The sequence below is a fragment of the Ambystoma mexicanum genome, chromosome 7p, assembly GCF_040938575.1.
Source record: "Ambystoma mexicanum isolate Mex_15411 chromosome 7p, UKY_AmexF1_1, whole genome shotgun sequence".
Lineage (NCBI taxonomy): Eukaryota > Metazoa > Chordata > Amphibia > Caudata > Ambystomatidae > Ambystoma > Ambystoma mexicanum.
Window position 1 is genome coordinate 409,156,690 of NC_090939.1, and position 20,308 is coordinate 409,176,997.

Below are 20,308 nucleotides of genomic sequence, written 5' to 3' on the forward strand. Positions count from 1 at the left end.
CAGCTGACCTGTGGGCCTAACCTCACCATCAGCCACTGCTGCACTCGCTACTCTGGATCCACCCACGACTCCATGGTGATGTGCAAAAACACACTGCCGGACTACATGGAGAGGCCAAGAGGACAAGGCACTTAGATAATGGGTGAGTACAAACCCTGCCAGAAATGCATGTCAAAGCACAAGAAATTAAGGGGGCATAGCCACAGGAAGCCTTGCATGTCACCAGGAGTCATAGCCAGCACCATCACAGCACTAGTCGCATGTATGGGGCCACACAAGGGCACCTGCACATGGCCACCACACTGGGACCCACACAAGGAGATGGCCACACACTGCTCCAAACACTATAACACATGGGACCACAACAACCAGAATACACCTTGTCTGTGCTGCAGTGCTGCTTTAAACCCTGACACCCAACAGCAACTCCAAACAGGAATTCAAAGTGAGAGGAGCACACTCACCATCCCCTAAACCACTGTTGATGATCAGTGGCAAACTCAGACATCAACATCCCAGAGAGAGTGACCCATGAGTGCACATTAACATGCATGAAAACCAAAATAAAAACTGTGGATGTGATGCTAATTCTCAAGCATCCACTGATAAAGCTACATTCAAATACTAATGAACACTCTCCCTGAACAGCCAGTCATGACGATAGCCCCAATCTGAGGGTTCCCGTGCACTAGGTGTGTCACGGTATTCATTTTATGGTGGTATGATAACCTTCCTGCCAAATGACAGTATATCATGGTTATCGTGGTATAGCAGGTGGAGTTAACTAATCTTAACAAATATTTTCTCAAAGGTCATAAATTGTCAGCATTTTGAAACTTGTTTCTGCACATTTTTAGCTGATCCTCCAGGAATCTAAGGCAGTTGCAGAGTTGGTCTTTCATGGCGCTCACTTGTTGATTGCCTTGAATGAAAGAGTGACTTGTGGAAGTGTCAAAATGCACATTGTGAGCAATGAGCTTGCAGCTCAGTCACAGGTCATCGCTTTGAAAATCGGCCTTGATCTGCATTATTTTGGAACCGCATGGCAGGGGCATCATGACCCCTCGTTGTGATCAGTCATAAAAGTTTGTTTTGATAACGCTTTATCCCATTAAAGGGAGAAAAGTCGCTCATGTGAGGTCTGAAAGCCCATGTTATTGTGTTTCTTTTGTCAAAATGTCATAGCCAACACACACTCATCGAAAGGTTGCATATTGATCACATCACTATAGCTTGTTTACCATCTGCCTAGTGCATTATAAAGGTCTGATGTTGGAGGCACCACTGACCATGTAATCCTAACAGGACAGCATTCAGTGGGCGCTGTTGAAATATGGCCTAGACCACCACATCACCACAGCCCCATCATTACCATTTCCCCCAGGTCTGAGCGCATTAAGACCCTTGTCATGTGAGTTGAGACGGAGGAATGCTTTCATGGGTGCTGTCACAAATCGAGGATAGACCCGAGAAATATCTCACCTCCATTGCTCTGGATACATCAAATTGAATGTAGAATCTGTCCTGCCTGCTTGAGTCCAGTGCCATATGCAGAAGGCAGGTGAAGGATCAAGCGAAGCAACAACTCTACTGCCAATGCGTAAATCTACACAGAGGACAGTAGGGGGGCGGTGGGGGAGCTGTTTATATACTAGCACAAAGCACTGATAGGCCCATTTTTCATACAGTCTACAGAGCTAACGTTTTTTGTGGACATGCATCAGAAGGGCATCCAGTTCATTCCCCCCTTTGAATTCTGGGATGTGTAGTTCCCCATCTTTCATATTGGTTGGAAAACTACAAATCGGCTGATTTTTAACCCAACTCTACTGATCACAGAGAAAGAACGGTCACAGCATCAAAGCTGCATTTACTAATGTGGCCTCACTTTCCCTATGCTTTTGTCTGCCAAACGCCACATGCCACAGCAAGATCCAGAATGCACAGCACTTGTTTACTGCAGCCTTTCCAAATCAGATTGAGAAGCTCACGAATAGCTGCAGGCCCTAAAAGAGTATATCGGTATAAACGTGATGGCTATTATAGTTCAATTAAGCTGTTAACGGTATCTATAACAGTATATCGTTAAACCGCTACACCCCTAACGTGCACCACTGTGCCAATCACACACAGGAAGCGGTGCAGGTGGAAAGTGGGCCAGAAGGGTCATGGTGTCCCTTGCAAAGCAAACCCATGGACTACACCCTATTCTCAGTTGAAGTGGTTACATTACCGTACATGATGATTAAGAGTGGTGCACACACCCCCATTCACATAGTGCAGCATCCACCTGCACCACAGCAGTGCTCCCATGTACAAGCAAATGTCAGATGCCACATGACAGCCCACTCAACCACAAAGGGTGCATGTACGGGTCAGATTATGCATGGGAATTACAGTGATGATGAGCATGTGGGCCAGGGCTCTTGCACACAGGGATGGGGTGAGCGAGGGGAGGTTGGCCAGACAGGTGCTAATAGACAATTATTTTTAGCATGGTGAATGCACACATACCACGATCTGCACATGTAAAATAAAGAGCAGTTGCACACAATCATGATTGTCCTTGCACTATCTCAGATTTCAAAAGGCTTTAATGATTGTGAAACTAACCCCCTTCCCCTACCAAATACCTAGCACACAGACCCCTCCTCCCCGTCAACACCCCAGCACACAGGCCTCTCTGCCCCACCAACTCCAGAGCACACATACACCCTCCCACCACCCAGTGCAATGGGTCTATGTGTCCGGCCCTCAGGCCAACAGTGCAGTGTCGTAGTAATGGGGATGTGGATGCTTCCCATGTACACTGGCACCAGGTGACCAGCATTGCAACTGACGCTGTGACCTCTTACTGGGTGTCCCCTGTTGGGACCCCTCTGTGGGGGTGGTGGAGGCACATGGCACAGATGCAGCCAACTGCAGCTGCTGGCCGAGCAGATTGTTAAACTCCTGCATCTGTTCTGTATGTGCAGATTGTCCCTCAAACAATTCACAGACTCACTGGCCAAACCCTGAGAGGGCCACAGTGCATGCCTCAATGGCCATACGCGTGCATGCATTGTCATGTGCCATGGACCTGGCTGCACCCCTAATTGCATGGCTGATGGCCTTGATGTGCCGGTTGGGTGCGCGGGCCATGCCATCGATCTTCCTCTGAGGTGCCTCAATGATGTCCTGGCGTGGCATGATGGCGCCTGTGGGACCTGTTCTTGTGGCCCGAGCAGGGCTGTGCTGTGTTGTGGGGCTGCTGTTGATGTAGGAGCTGGCCTGTCTGGTGGGGTGCTATCAAAGTTGGGGCTGGCCTATCTGGTGGGGCTGCTGTGGATTGAGGGGCTGCCAACAGTTGAGGCATGCAATAGAGTGTCCTCATCCGCCTCTGGTGTGCGTACATGGCGGCAGCATGCCCGGCCCTGTGGACTTTGGATGTGCATCTCCCCATGGTTAGGGGTCCCTTCTAAAGAGCCCATTTGCTGCACATGACTGTGTACCTGTGTCAGGGCAGATCCAGCCTGCTGCTCATTGCTGGTTGACACTCCCTCCTCTGGAGTGGTTGTACTTGTGGCCGCTTCCACTACATCATCCTGGTCTGCCCTGGTGGCTTGGGACAGGCTTGGTGGTTACACCCTGGTGGCTTGGGAGCACTGTGGTGGCGAGGACCGGATGGTTTGGGAGAGCCATGGTTGCAAGGCCCTGTGGCTTGGGAGTGCTGTGGTGGTGAGGCCCTGGTGGCTTGGGAGCACTGTGGTGGTGTGACACTGCTGTAGTGGGGTGGGTCCTCTGCCTTGGTGTGTCCAGCCAGGCCCTTCGCAGGGTGGTGGTGCTGGTGCTGGTGGATGCGCGGCTGGGCACACGTTGGGATGGGCAGGCTTCCTCATCATCCACGTTGGCCTCGGATGATGCCTGTGTGCCTGTTGGGAACATAGGGTATGGCATGAGGATGCAGTCCCTCACATATTTTGGCATGCATTTCAGTACTTACAGAGGGAGCTTTGCAAAGGGAAGTTTAAATCATGATTGGGCTTGGCTTGTTTACATTTTGCATTGGATTGGTATTACTGGGGCCTGGTACATGAGGGGGGAAACACATTAGAATTTGTATTTCTTTTGGTGGCGTTCTGGAGGGAATTGTTGGCCTTGCATGAGAATGATGCACAAGCACAGCTGGCATGCCGCACTCAGTGAAGTGGGCTGGTACAACACACGTCCACCTGCCAATATGACGATGACGTGCCCCCGCCATGGCTGTGTGTTGCATGATGCTTGCGTGGCTACCCTATCCACATCTCTGGTTCACAGTGGTGGCCTAGGGGTACTGGCACACGGGTGCTGCCATGGGTGCCCGTGATCGTTCCCACACCCTGAACCAACTCTCAATGGCCGGCTCTCGGGGATTCACACTGGAGGATGGAGTGGTGGCCTCTTCACAATGCAATTTGCCATGGGGGGGTTGACTCAAATCCAGCCTTCTGGGTGCCAGTTCCTGCCTCCGCTCCTTCCACTCCCTCTATAGAAGCCATGTCTATGAGGGTGATGTACTGCTCTTCCCATGAGGTCAGCTCCAGTGGTGGTGGACCTCGCCCGGTCACCATGCTCTCGCTCCTGTGCTGTGCCAGGAGACCCCGGACATGGGACCCGCAGGTCATTGAATCTTTTGCGGCAGTCCTTGCCATCCCTGTTGACACGGTCTGCCACAGTGTCCTTCTCACTGATCTCGCCAAGATCCTCTTATGCTGCTGGGCCCATATAGTTCTTTCTGGTGCACAATCATCTCCACCACAGGTATTGCCAGTTCCCTGTCTGAGAACTTGGGCCTGCACAGTCTATCCAGGCCAGAGTTGCCTCCACACGCTCCTGGGAGATTTTCAGTTCTCTTTTTTAGTGGATGGCTTCCAGGGGCTTTGATTATCGGGGGATTGAGATTTCCAAAATGGCCACCGCTTTGTTTTCTGTTCCGGTAGTGACATATTTCCTGTGGCAGTATTAGCGCACACTATTAGCGTACGTTGTGGGGTGCCGCCGATGTAAGCGCAATGTTCTCTGAGTTTTCTGGTTTGCAGTCTTGATTACCATAGAATTAGCATTAACACCAGGGCTGTGTGCGCACGCTCGCCAACTCGTGATAGGATGTTGTTTATGCCACCAGTCCAGGCATGAGTTAACGCTCATACCGCTCGGCGGTAATTACACCCTGATACCGCCCAACTCTTGATGATGCCCTTAAACCTTTCTATGCTGCTCGCTCTCATTTCAGAATAATTACACAGGATTTTTTTTCTTGATCTTAATAGTAGCTTTTTTCTCAAAACCCAGCAAACCTGTTTATGTTTGGGGAAATGTAAAATATTTGGTCTAATAAGTACGAACAAAACATATGAAAACCATAGGATGGCATCAGCTCTATTGCAAATATTAACAACAAACTTCTGTGTTGTTATAGTCTGGTCCCTCATAATGATATCAATAAAAAGCCAGCGGGGGTCACACAAATTCACCCCCAGGTAATCTCTGCCAAACTCCATATGGTATGAAAAAGTAGCTGCTGAATGTGGCAGCCCAAGAAGTTATTTGTGTAATGCATTCTGTACAATCTTACCATTACTAGTACTCTAAAAATATGAACCATCCAGGGCCACTGACCTGGCTTTAACATGAAATTGCGGAAAGCCTGTAATCAATTGGATGGGCTGTGAATCTATAATGAAACTTACAATTTTACCACTGGTCTATTTCATTTATTTCTTTATTTGTATTGTATGTTATTTATTTATAAAGTGCATGAACGCAGGCCCAGAGGCATGGAAGCACTAGACAAAACAAAAGAACAAGCAACAAGTAGGGAGAGATCCAAAGGGGGTAAAAATGTGGAGTTCAGAATGAATAGATCAAGATTATCAGGTGAACAGGACCGTTTTTAGTCTTCATTTGAGTTCAAATGAGGGACAAGATCTGAGTATTGTGGGAATCCCAGATCAGTGGTCCAGCTTGTGCATAGGATCTCTGGACCACACAGGATAGTCTAGTTCTAGGTACCTCCAGCATACTTTTGTTGTTAGATATCTGTGTTCTGTGTGCTTGAAGCCGAGAGATGTTAGAGGATAAGTACTTAGGAGCCTGCCCAAAGAGGGACAAATTAAAGACCAACATACTACGCACTATAGAAGGAGGGCATACAGCCCTGCTTGTGCTGCTGGATCTCTGCCGCGTTCGATCTTGTGGATCACACCCTGCTGGCAGAGAGCCTATGTACTTCAGGAAATGTTTCCATAGAGGCAGCTGAAGAAAATCTTTCTTGGCTGAACGCAGAACTTAGGTTTTCTTCATGAGTTCCCACGCTGAAGAATGTATGGTCACCTGGGGGGTTCCTCAGGATTCATGAGTCTCACCAACTCTCTTCAACATCCTTACTCTCCCGTTGCTTGAACATCTGGACAGGGTTGACATTACATATGCTAAACAGGCAGATGACACAGTGTCTTGTGCCCCTCACAGGGGACTATGCCACTGATTCCACCGCCCTGAGCTCCACTTGCGAACATTTTAATATCTGGATGCAAGCTAACAAACTCGCTCTTAATAGTTCAAAAACAGAATTTATGGTTCTGGGCACAGCAACACAGCTACACAAAATTAGCTCAGAGTACAAATCCCTCATAATTGATGGTTGTAGCATCCATACTTAGTTCAAGGTCAAAACTCTTGGTGTCACTCTGGACCAAAAATTAACTATGAAGTGACAAATAAACAGCCTTGTCTCCAGTTCCTGCTTTCATCTGAAATTGCTTTTACAGATTCACCCCTTTCTCTTCTCTACTAATTGTGCTACTATTGCATGTGCAATCATAGGCGCCAAATTGGACTATTGTTTTAGCTAGTTGCTTGGTATCTCGAAACACAACCTTACTCGCCTACAGGTTGTGCAAAACAACGCGGTAAGTATTGTTGTTGGTCTTCACAGTACTGACCATGTCACTGTGGCTAGGAGAGCTCTCCATTGGCTTCCTGTCTGTAGCAGAATCTCCTTCCGTGTGCAGTACATTACACATAAATGCCTCTTTGGGCAGGATCCTAAGTATTTATTCTCTTACATCTCTCAGCTGCCAGCACGAAGAACACAGAGATCTAACAACAAAAGTATGCTGGAGGTACCTGGAACCAGACTTTCCTACGTGGCTCAGAGATCGTATGCACATGCTGGACCAGGAATCTGGAAATCCCTCCCACTCAATCTCAGATCCTGTCCCTCATTTGCACTCTTCAAATGAAGAGTAAAAACTGTCCTGTTCACCTGATAATCCTGATCTATTCATGCTGATCCCCACACTCTGACCCCCTTTGAATCCTTCCCTACTTGCTGCTTGTTCTTTTTTCTTGTCTAGCGTTTCTATGCCTCCGGGCCTGCATTCAAGTGCTTTATAAAATAAATAAAATACAATACAAATAAAGAAATACATGAAACAGGCCAGTGGTAAAATTGTAAGTTTCATTATAGATTCAGCGCCCATCCATTGATTACATACCTTCCGCAATGTCATGTTAAAGCCAGGTCAGCGGCCCCAGATGGTACATATTTATAGAGTACTAGTGTTGGCAAGATTTTACAGAGTGTACAGAATGCATTCCGCAAATAACTTCTTGGGCTGCCACATTCAGCAGCTACTTTTTCATAGCATACGGAGTTTGGCTGAGATTACCTGGGGGATGAATTTGTTTAGCCCCTGTTGGTTTTTTATTGATATTATTATGAGGTACCAGACTATAACAACACAGAATGTTATTGTTGATATTTGCAATAGATCTGATGCCATCCTATGGTTTTCAAATTTTTAGATCGTACTTATTAGACCAACCCAGCAACCAGCACTTTCGTAATCTGGCTTTTTGCATACCGATTCCTGGGCACTCCTCCAAATTAGCACATGCGAAAAAGTGGTGCACATGTACAGCACCACTTTGGTGTCACTGTAATGGAGGAGTCCCATAGCATTCCTTGTTTTACAGACTTCTCTTCAGGATTCAGAAGCCAGAGCCAGGCACTGCATCTGATCAGTGGGAAGGAATGATGAGTACTGTTGCACTCCGTCTGTTTCATGTTTACCTGAAATAAGCTTCCAATACAAAATGCAATTTGCATTGCATTCGGGTATGCACAGATGCATACTATGATCATTTATACCAGGGGAGCAGTCATTATTGTCAAACTTATTTCACGAAAGTGCTGCTGAGATTTTGCAATACGTCCGTTCTCTACACAAACAGGCGGATTGCAGGCAGCACACCGTCATACACTGCGACGATGCCCTGGCCCACTTCAGAATAGGAGTGGTGATTGGGTGTCAGGAAATGGCGCAGTGAAGTATGCTGCTGAGCATGCTCACTCCGCCTCATTGAGAATCAGTCCCTGAATGAATTGTTAATTACTGAAACTTTCGTTTTAGGGTATACCAACACTTTCAGTATTTATATTCTCATGGAGTCGGATTTTAGCGAGGGAGCACAGCAAGCATCACTTTATAAACCTGTGCACCGGTTGCTAGGATTGGCTGAAAACCAACCTGACAACTGGCAATTTCAGAAACTGTTACTTTGCATGCTCATTCTGATGTCACTCCTCCACAATAGCAACAGTGAAAATTGTTCACCTCCTTTGGTGGCGTTCCGCTCACTAAAAGTTTCACTGTTGTGGAGGAGTGGCACCAGGTAAGGGCACTGTACTCCCTGTGACACCTGATTTTATATTTTTTCCATTTTGATTTTGGAAACTCCTGAGTGCATGAAGTGTTGCAATACCATTGAGCAGTTCAGGCAAAATCCCCAGCTGCCCCCCTGCGCAAATTATGTGCTATGTTGAATCAACTTGGCTGACCTGCAGAGACATGGCCACACAGAAAAGGTTGCATATTAAACAGTGCATGGACGGCGATGTTAACCAAGACCCTGCAATTAGTAATGTGAAGCATTCCATTGTAAGCACCTGCATTCACACGCATATATTTTTAGGCAATATACATTGTGATATGGGTTTAGCACTTGCATGCCAGGGGAGTGATTGGTAGGGAAGAGGGGACAGCAGACTCATTCTCACATCAGTACTTACATATGTGCTTTCGATGTGAAGGGGGATCTTCTCAGCAGCACTTTTGTTAAATTGCGAATTTCATGCTATTTAACGAAAATGCTGCCAAGAACTGAACCCAGTATACAACACTTCTTGTGTCATACACTACGCAGACGCCCAATGCCACTTAAGAATAAGCGTGGTACCTGGGCATCTCAAAAAGGCACAGTGAAGCATGGTGTTTACCACGCTCACTGCGCCCACATGATAATCGGGCAGTCCAGCCCGTTTCTGATGTTGGTGCAGTGAGCGTGCTAAAGAGCACAAATCACTGTGCCAAATCTGGACGCCCAGGCCCCACCACTATTCTCAAGTGGGCCTGGGTGTCCTTGTAGTGCACGACAGTGCACCGCCCTCATTGCACCTGTTTCTGGCTACAACAAACGAAATGGAAAAATCTTGGCAGCACTTTCCTTAAATGACAACATAATCGTTATTTTACAAAAGTGATGCTGAGAACACTGGTATGCATGAGCAGTTTCCTTAAATAATTATATATTTGTTATTTAACAAAAGTGCTGCAGAGAACACTGCGGCACCCTTAGAGGATATTGGTTACATTTACAATTGCATTGAACTCTGTCTGTCAGCTGCATATTAGCACTACCTCGCATTTCATTCTGCAGTACTCTGGTAGAAGGAGGGATCTGTTCCCTCCTTCCACCAGAGTACTGCAGTATGAAATCGGACATTTAAAAATGTCATTTTGAAGCAAAAACATTTGAGTTTGAGGAAGTGCTAGTACGAGGTGAGAAAATTGTTACTAAGAGTTTTAGCAGAGTCATCAGTATCAATAGGACATTAAGGACTATTGTAAGTACCACTGCAAGTGGTTCTGATGCGGGTGGGATGTTAAATTCGATTTAAGAGCTGTTATACTCTGTGAGACCAGATGACTATGTGATCCAATTTTTTTCAAGGGAGCATCCTTGTGAAAACTGGAATTTTATTAGGTGAGTCTCTGCTCAAAGCCTCAATTGATACAATGTAAATAATGTTATAATATTGGTCCCTATGTTCAATTACGCAATCACCTACATAATTGCCTCTATGTGGGTGAGCGCTTTGGTTGTTTAGCTAGTGCTAAATTATTTCCAGTAATAACATTGCCTCCTATGAGAGGTTTAGGCAATCTGTATAAGCTTTTCAATGTCTGAATTGTTTCTGTTTTTTGCCCATTTGTCCTTGAACAGTTAAAATCTGTTCAGTTGCTGCTGTTCATTTGGATACAGTCTTTAACATGGAGACGACAATATAAAGCGATTTCAAAATCCTTGATTCAATTAGTAATACATCTCTCATCTGTTCAGAAAATACCAATGGGAGCCTACCTTTGCACATTCATTAAATTGTGCCTTGCATTCAAAACCTTGAATTATTGTATGCATGCAACCTAGGCTCTTTCTTTACCATCTTGCACATCATCTTAATTACTGTTCCTTTGTTTCTAATATTTGATTTTAAGCCAACAGTTGTTTAAGGGCATGGGGTATTTGCATCATTTATATTGGAGGTCACATCAATCTGGACCACATCAGTCAAAATTTGGAAAAAATGTCTGATGCCAACTGTTCTATCAAAGGGGCCCACTTGCGCAGAATCATAGCTTTCAGAGTTTAAGAGGTGGAGTGAAAAGACTGTTCAATGGCAACTATCTGTGTCTCAATTGCTCCCACAACATTCTCCAAATAAGAATCAAGTAAACGCGGGGGCGTAACTATGGAACATTTCAGAGCAACATTCATTCTTGTGGAATTAATTATTTTTATTTTTCCATGTCCATTACAGAGACGCACTTGTAGAAGCACAAAATTCACTAATAGAAAAATGAGAAATCACTCGGTATCAGCTACCAGATTGCACATGGGCAAAATGGCACCAGAAAATGGCATGGGTGTGCTCGGGCGCTTAATGCTGAACTATAGAGTTTAGCGTATCAGGCACAGAGATTCTCCACTATTATAAATGATTGGTACTTAACTGGTATAACACACAGTAGACTTCAATAAAGATTTCAAGGCAGTCAGGCATCAGTACTTAATAGCCACTTTATCAGGGCGCCCACCAGCGCCTCTATCTCCTCCAGAGCCTCTATCTCCTCTTAGTCGTTTCCTCCTCTAATCTTAGCTCGCAGCGTTTTAGACTTCAGACAGCATGTTCTCCATGACTTTGCCGCATATCAGGGTTTAAGAATTAAACTTTTACAAGTGCACCTCCAATTCACACGGTGTCCTGTGAACCGGCTCCTCTCCAATGAAGACACGTAACCAACCTCATTGCAGTAGTCCTGCAGAATGCACTTCCCAGAATTCAATGCAGCTTTGCTGTGGGGGAGGGTTAATTCATAATCCCTTGCACAGATTCATCCACGTCTCACTGATTCCCACTCACTGGCTTCTCCTCAATGAACACCAGCTGCCCTGAAGTCCTGCACTTCCCGTATCGACACATTAGCTTGAAATCTCGTATACTCTCGTGAGCATTCAATCAAGAACAAAACTGACACGAAGCTTCAGAACAATGATGCAATCCCTCACCAAGTTGTGTGATTACTGCTGCCTACCATGAACCATCCCTCCTGTAGTTCCCTCGTACCACCTGCCCTGTACAGATTCAATATATTTAATGTTTGTGTGGGTCATGATTGTTCCTTATTCTCACACGTTTCCATGCCCATCAATGTACCCCTAAAACACTTGGACGTGGCTGTTACAATGTAGGACTATATAAAACACCAAGAAAATAAAGAAAATAAAGCAATGCATTATAAAATGTAACAAATCAGTAAACAGAAAACTAAGACACTGAAGGGATCAATCAATTACTGTGAGTTCACCTCCAGATTGTTGTGGGGCACTGTTCGGCCCGCGAAGTTCCGTGAGCCCCCTCCCTCCACAGACTCACTCAGGACATGTCGGCTTAGTTCAGGCTCACCGGTCGCTCTGCCAGCTGGGAGAGACGGCCCCTTTATTTAAAGGCACACGGCGAAGTGCAACGTCACTCCGCCGCGTGCTAAAACCCTTAAAGGGGCAGCACCATACTCCTCCTTTTTAATGAGGACAAACAATAAACATTATAACAATGCTAATACTAAAACACAACACCCACAAAAAACAAGATAAAAAATGGACCTCTTTAGTCACAGCCATCCGGGTCCCCTAAACACTATTGCACCCCACTGGGGCCGCTCAGACTCACTGTTCCAACATATAGTCACTGAGGCAAACAGGTTTCCCTCGCCCTGTCTTCAGGGGGTACCTCTTGCTTGCCTCCTGGGTAGGGGATCCCTCGGTGGCTGTCACGCTGACTGTAGAACAGGGAAGAGGGGCCACACCCCAACCATCATCTGGAACCTCCATGATGTCCTTGTCCGGGGGCACCTCTGCCCGGGGTTCCCCTAGTCTTTTAAAGAAGCTTACATTTCGGGTGACAGATGCCTTGCCATTGGAGGCCGTTACCATGGACCCTTTGACGGCCACCACATCCAATGGCTCAGGCTTGTAAGGTAGTGATAGTTTCCTCTGTGGGTGCCTGTTTCTGATAAGCACCTCATCACCAGGTATCAGTTGCTGGGTCTGAGACCTCTCCTCTAGTTTTCCTGTTCAGCGCTTAACCTGCAGTCACGTTCCACCTGTTGATCATCAATGATCGCATGCTCCTTCTCCCCGACCTCAGGCATCAGTCCTCTTGGGCATCGTTTGAATAGGGCTTCCACCGGGGCCACTCTCATAGATGTGTGGGGGGTGGTCCGGTAAACATGCAGAAATTAGCACAGGGCCCTTTCCAGGCACCGGCCTTGTCCCTGCGTGATGCGGAATACTTTGTTGAGGGTTTGTATCAGTCGCTCCGCCTGCCCATTTGCCCAGGGCCACAGCAGGGTGATCTTCCTGGGATGAACACCATAGCCCTCCATCAGGGCTGCAAACCTCTCGCCCTGAAATGGCGCCCCATTGTCCGAACACAGAACCTTGGAGAGTCCATGAGCCATGAAGACCTTTTCCATTGGCACCACCACATTCTCAAAAGCCGCATACTCAATGAACTTAACGTCAGGGTAGCTAGACCATTCGTCTACCACCACCAGGAAGTTGGTGCCATGTGTCGTGGAGCCAAAGTCTGAATGCACTTCCCATGGTTGCGTGCCTCGGGGCATGGCTTCGATGGAAGGCTCTCTGCGATGGAGATGCCACCTGGCACCATACACACGATGCCACAAACACCTCCACACATTTCTCCAGCTCAGGAAACCACACCTTTAGGCGCAGACAGGCTTTCGTCTTGGCAGCCCCTTGATGACCTTGGTGGGCCAACCCAATGACCTCCTGGACCTTTGCCTAAGGAACTACGATCCGGTCACCCCTGAGTAGGAGGCCAGACCAGGAAAAAATGACAGTTTGTCCCTCACCTTCCACAGCTGTTCAAGCGTGACCATCGCCTCCTGCATTCTTATCGCCAAAGAATCCAGTACCACCTTCCAGGATCACTGCTGCATCGTCAATTTCAGGATGAGAAAACATTCGTCCTGGGCCGCAGCCACCTCAAGGTCCTCCAAGGGCAAGGAGTTTGGAGTTGCGACCTCCACCACCAACAGAACGTGAACGTCCGCTTCCTATGCAAATTCATCCACCCAGCCCTCTGGGTCCCTTCTGGGGTGGCGAGACAGATAGTCAGCCGCATTGTTGGTGTCAGGCCGATAGACCAGCGAGACACCGTACTCGAGCAGCGCCAGCATCCACCGTTCAATCCTCGCAGGTGGTTTTGAGGATGAGCCTGCCAAGATGGGCAGCAACGGCTTGTGGTCGGTCACTACTGTCACAGGTTGACCCAAAATATATAACGAAAATGCCTGCAGCCCCATAGGACAGCCAAGTCCTCCCGCTCGACCTGGGAATATAGTTGCTTGGTCTCAGACTTCGCCTTGCTGGCATACGCCACTGGACTGACACTCGAATCGACACCGACCTGTGTCAACACAGCCCCCAGACCAAAAGGGCTGGCATCCACTATGATCTCCAACTGGAGGGCGGGATTGAAGAACGCCATGGTGTCCTTTGCCATGAGGGCGCTTTTGATGTCTTCAAAAGCCGCTTGTTCTAGTGGCCCCATTGCCATGTGGACTCCTTCGTTGTGGGGACTCGCAGAGGCTCTGATCGAGAGGCAAGTTATTTATGAAGGGGCCACAGTACGTCACCATGCCCAAGAAACTTTGCACCTCTGACACATTCTCCGGTGGACGAGCATCCTTTATGTCTTTGACCTTGCGGGGGTCAGGTGACACACCTCCTTCTTTGAACATGAACCCTAAGAATTCCATGGTCCACTTCAGGAATTCACATTTTTCACTGTGTAGCATCAGGCCAAGGGACTGAAGCTGTTCAAATGTCTTGGTGTGCTTTTGCAAATTTGCTAGTTCTGATTTTGCAAACACCAGGATGTCGTCACTTATGTTCAAACCCCCGTCGAGGTCTGCCGGGGCACCACGAATAATGTTTTGAAATACCTCTGCTGCAGAGGAAACCCCAAAACTCAGTTTCTTGTACCGATACAGACCTCAGTGATGGGTGAAAGTCGTGATGTATCGAGACTCAGCGTGCAACAAGACCTGGTGGTACGCGGCCCTGTGGTCCAATTTGGAAAAGAACCGGGCCCCCTGCAGCTTGGTGATAATGTCATCAATGGTAGGTGTCAAATGCTGCTCTCTCTTGATAGTCTTGTTGAGGAGCCGCATATCAACACAGATCCTCACCAAGTCCGGTTGCTTTGGCTTTCGTGCAATGACAATGGGGGACACCTATGGGGTGGGGCCTTCAACCTTCTAGATGATGTTTTCCAGTTCTTTATCTACTAACTCCCGCAAGTGGAAAGGCACCCGGCGGTGATTTAGAGCGATGAGTTGCACTGATTCATTAATATGCAGTCTCACCGGATATCCTGCCATCTGCCCAATCCCATGGAATAAACGGGAGTATTTTTGCAGCAACGTTTGAATGTCTTCCACGTACACTGAGTATGCAAACCTCACAATCCCTAGGGCTTCAGCCGCTGCACATCTCAACATGTTGGTGCTTACAGGTGTCAGATAGAAGCGGGCCCTTATTTTAGAATCACCATGCCCCACATCTGCCACAAATGCACCATCCAGGAGAGTAGGCTGGGATCCCCAAATGTGAAGATGCAGGTCTTGGGAGCAGCCAGTTGCGGTGGGCACTCCATGACATTGTAGTGTTCCCTTGCCATCATGTTGACAGAGGCCCCAGTGTCCACTAGCACTGGAATGGATGATTCGTTAACTGTGACAATGCACCGCGGTTGCTGTCTATTCTTTGATTTGAGGGTCTCGACGCTGGATACAAAGAAAATGTTCTTCTCTTCCTCCTCTTCCTCCTCTTCTGGTCGTGCAACTTCATCACCCTGATAGATCTGGGCGTCATTAGGCGGGCGTGATTGGTGAAATAGCCCGACAGAAAAGGACCCCTTGGTACTATCACAGGTAGGGAGGCCCTACACATTCGGGCGTAGTGGTCAGGTAGGCCACACCGACCACACGCTTTCCCCGCCGCTGGGCACTCAGAAGGGTGGGGCAGGTCATACCCGCACTTTAGGCATGCCTCCCCTGGCTTTCAGCCCCCATCACGGAAATTGCCTGCTGGCCTCCTGGCACCCACGTCACCACGGCCCACAGCACACACCTCTTCCACCTTGGATGGGCGTACTCATGCCTCCATCCTGGAGGTTCGCACCTCAGAAACCTCTTGGCACCGACCCAGTTCGGGGATACGAGGCAAGGTGATCCCAGGCTCCCACAGCACCTATCTGCATAGCTTACCCGACAAGCATCGTTGGATAAGCTGATTCCTGACCATTACATCTGCATTATTCCAGGCACATGCCACTGACAGCCGCCGAAGACGACCATAGAAGGTGTCGAGAGTTTCATCATCTTTCTGATGGGTGGAAAGCATCACAAACAGTTCATAGTCCATATTTGCCGAGGGCAGGAAGTAGTTGTGAAGAGCTGTCTTTGCTGCGCTGTAAAATGCATCAGTTGGTTGAAGAGACTCAAAAATGCCATGGACGCAGGCCCCGCAGAGTACAAAAGGGTTGCAAGTTTTCTGTCCTCATTGGTCTCCATGGTGGCCCTGAAGTACATGTCGAGCCAATCAATCCACCGCTTCCACCTTGGCCCCAGGCCGGATGAGGGCCCAGAGATGTTAAACTCAGGGATTGGCAGCAGCGCCCCTGCTGGTCTCATAGGGCCATTGCTTGAGGCTCAGACTGGGCCAGAGGCTGGATCACAGGTGGGGGAGGAATCTGGGGCAGTGGCTGGGCCACCGGCTGGGCACCATCTTGATCAGCCTGGTCATTCATGGGTTAAGAGCACAAGCACCTCACCTGGGATGACGATAGGGCCACAACTCACCGAAACCATCTGTTCCAGATGAAAAATCATAGCAGGCCTTCTTGATCTTCAAACCCACCACACCAGTCCAACTTCAGTTCATGGTATTCCCAGGTTCCAGTCTCAAGCATACAATCATTAGGAAGCAGAAGAGTTGACAAGGGAAAGCAGGAAGTGACCAAAAATTGAGCCAGAGAGGCCTAGGGGACCAACAAAGAAAACAGAAGGCCACCCCCAGCACCTCACCTCAACTCGATGAAAAATGACCATCAAAATCGAAATTTCAAGCCTCTGATGTACTATGCATGCAGAAAAAGCTGTCTGCCGTCAATATTTCCCAAAATTTGGCCAGGATGTCACTTAGAAACTCATCTGGAGTGCCGCAACAATCCTAGGCCTTTGTCTCCAAATGGCTGCCAACCGCGTGGGCCACACCCTCTCCGCGGCATGGAACAAGACGTTAGAACACCTTGTTCCTGTAGAAAAATGATATTCAGTATAACCGCCGGGTCCGGGCATTACTGCGGTCTCGTTGCCACTGTTGTGAGGCACTGTGCAGCCCTGCAAAGTTCCGTGAGCCCCCTCACTCCGCAGACTCACTCAGGACACGTCTGCTTAGTTCGGGCTCTCCGGTCGCTCTGCCTGTCGGGAGACACCCCCTTTATTTAAAGGCACGCGGCCACGTGCGGAAACCCTTAAAGGGACAGCACCAGGTAGGGGGAAGTTAGCCACTTTGGGTTCACCTTCACACCATCCCCTAATTGTGACTCTGTGATTACCCACATTGTATCCCTGGAACTTTTTGAGATCTAGTAATTGGCTTCATATTGCTGAAGCTAGGTTTGTTATCTCACTCATAAAGACAAAGGGAATATCCTGTGAAAACATGGCTAAGGCAGAAAAAGCCAGACAAAATATTATTAAAGCCAGAGCCTCAGCTAAGCAGGACTCGCTGACAATAGGAGAAGAGGTCTCTACCAGAGAACAGTTGCTCTTATTCGACACCATCACAGAAGCAGAACTGATAGAGGTGCTGAATAACATGAAACCTACTACCTGCGTAGAAAATACCTTACCACCTAGTGTTATTCTCCAACATAAAGACATCTTTGCTCCCATCCTTTTGAAAATTGTGAATGCCTCATTCCAGGAGAGCTTAGTGCCCAAGGAACTTAAGAAGGTCACAATCACCCCACTAGTAAAAAAGGCAGGCGTGGATCCCAAGGATCCTGCGAACCTTCGTCCAATAACGAATTCCAACTTCGTTTTCAAAATACTGGACAAATTAGCTACGCTGCAATTACAACGCGGTGTAGAGAACCATGGGGCCTTACATCAACAACAATCAGGCTTTAGAGCGTCCCACACCACCGAGACAGCTATGCTGGATCTGCAGAACCAAATGCTGTGCCTGGTGGATAAAAATAAGATAGGGATGCTGATGCTCCTGGACCTAAGCGCTGCTTTTGATCTGGTGGACCATCAGCTCCTCATCAAGAATGTTGGTTGTTCCGAAGGGGCAATAGAAGGGTTATGGTCCTTTTTATCGGACTGCCAAGCCAGAGTTCATTGGGGCAGTAACTTCTCTGACCCATGCCATATCCTTTTTGGAGTACCCCAAGGGGCCAGTTTGTTGCCAATGTTGTTCAACATATACATGCGCACGTTGTGCAACATTCTGGTTAAGGCTGGAGTGTCGTTTACGAATTATGCAGACGACACTCAGCTCATTTTGGAGCTGAAGGGTGGTCACCACACCACCGATAGTGAACTGATTGGAACAGTCTATAAGATAATAGATGACTGGATGCAGGCCAACTGGATGTGTCTGAATGACACAAAGACCGAACTGATGTTGTTCGGTTCCAGTCGCCAGTTGGCCAATCTGGGGGTGGACTATAAATCGTTCAAAATCAAGGAAGCCAACCTTCTAGTGGCCTCTCAAGTAAAAACTCTGGGCATGATGGTCAACTCAGCGGTCAACTCAGACGCCCAGACCAGTTACCTCCAGAGAAATGCGGCCTACTATCTTAGGTTAATGAAATCAATTAAGCCGTTCCTTAATGAATGCAACCTCGCTACCATAGCCAGAGCCATTATTTTATCTTGGCTTGACTATGGCAATGCCCTACTGATAGGGGCCTCATCGAAGGACCTATCTAGATGCCAAGTGATTCAGAACAAAGCGGTCAGGCTTGTCGGAAACCTGAAAAAGAGAGACCATGTTACATCCGAAAGGGTGTCCCTCCATTGGTTAATAGTGGAGGAACGGATTAAGTTCAAAGCTCTCTCACTGGTACACAAGTGTCTCTTTGGCAAAGCACCAGATTACCTGAAGAACAAGTTAGTCCCTTACTCACCCCTGAGAAGACTACGTTCTGAAAGCAAGTGTCTTCTAGTTGTACCTAAGTTTAAGTTGAAATCTGGGCTGGGCAGATCATTTCTGGTGTTGGCACCACAATTGTGGAATAATCTACCAGAAGCTCTAAGGTTGGAAGCCACTCATCTGGCGTTTAGGAAACGGCTGAAGACCCACCTCTTTAGATGAATTCCTGGTGCTTAGATCGTTAGGACTAATAACAGGTTTGGGATAGGATGTTCCTATCAGGTAGCTGTGTGTGTTGTTTTGTTCAAAGCGCCCTGATGCCCTTGGGCTACCGGCGCTATATGAGCCCAAATACATACATACATAAATAAATACATACATACATACATACATACATACATACATACATAATGAACGTTCTTGGGCTACCACATGGCACTTCAATGACAGGTGTTTTGCATTCACCTCCCGTAGGTGACATAATCTACAGCATTGCCTTGGCCAATCCAATCCTTCTGGCACTTCATGCGCCTGTCAAAACTGGAGCCCCCTAGTAAGAGTTTTAAATGTACATATGTTACTCTGGGCACTCCTAAGAGCAATTAGAATGGTTTTCAGATTTGAAGGATACCATTTTTGAGAGGCTGATTTATGATGCTGCGTATTAAAGCAACAAAACCCGAGGAGGTGGGTGATTACCAGTCAGTAATGCCCCGGGGCAGCAGTTATAAGCCCAAGCAAAGCAAGGGCCTTGATGTAGCACCAGTGGCATTACCTGACCGGTAAAGCCCCCCTTCCAAGGGTTATTTTGCTATTTGTACCCCGGCACGTTGTACCAGGGTACTATTAGTAATTTATCTAGGGTTGAGAAACAGTTTCTCAACTCGAGGAAAATAAGCAAAATAAATGGCCGCCAGCGATCTGGCAGATGGGACTACATGTTGTACCTTCTCCCTTTCCATGGCAGCCATTAAAAAAATATAAAGAAAAGTAAACAAACTGGTCGCCATGGAACGCAAAGAAGGGACTACAGATAGTCCATTCTCCCTATCCATGGTGGTCTGTTGAAGAAAGGGATGGAACTCTCCAGGACTCGGAGTTCGGACACATAGAAGGTGACTCTTTGTCAGCCCGGTAACAACCCAGCGAGGGCCAATCAGATAGTTTGATACAATCTGATGATCCCTCGCTGGGTACAAATACTTTTTAATGGGGCATTTGTGGTTGTCATATTGGTTAACATGGCATTGTATGTGTCTATATGAGTATTCAGATCTGGTGGCATTTCAGTTAGTACCTTTAACTCTTAACGTTTAATATCTTCACTTTTGAGTAATTGACAGCACTTTAGGAAAGCCAGTAACTTTAGGGCTTATATGATTTCTGTTCTGTGCATTCTTTGCTGGAATATTGTGTAATGTTTTAGAGTTTGACCAATCCAGTTCAATGTCAGAGATATGAAAGA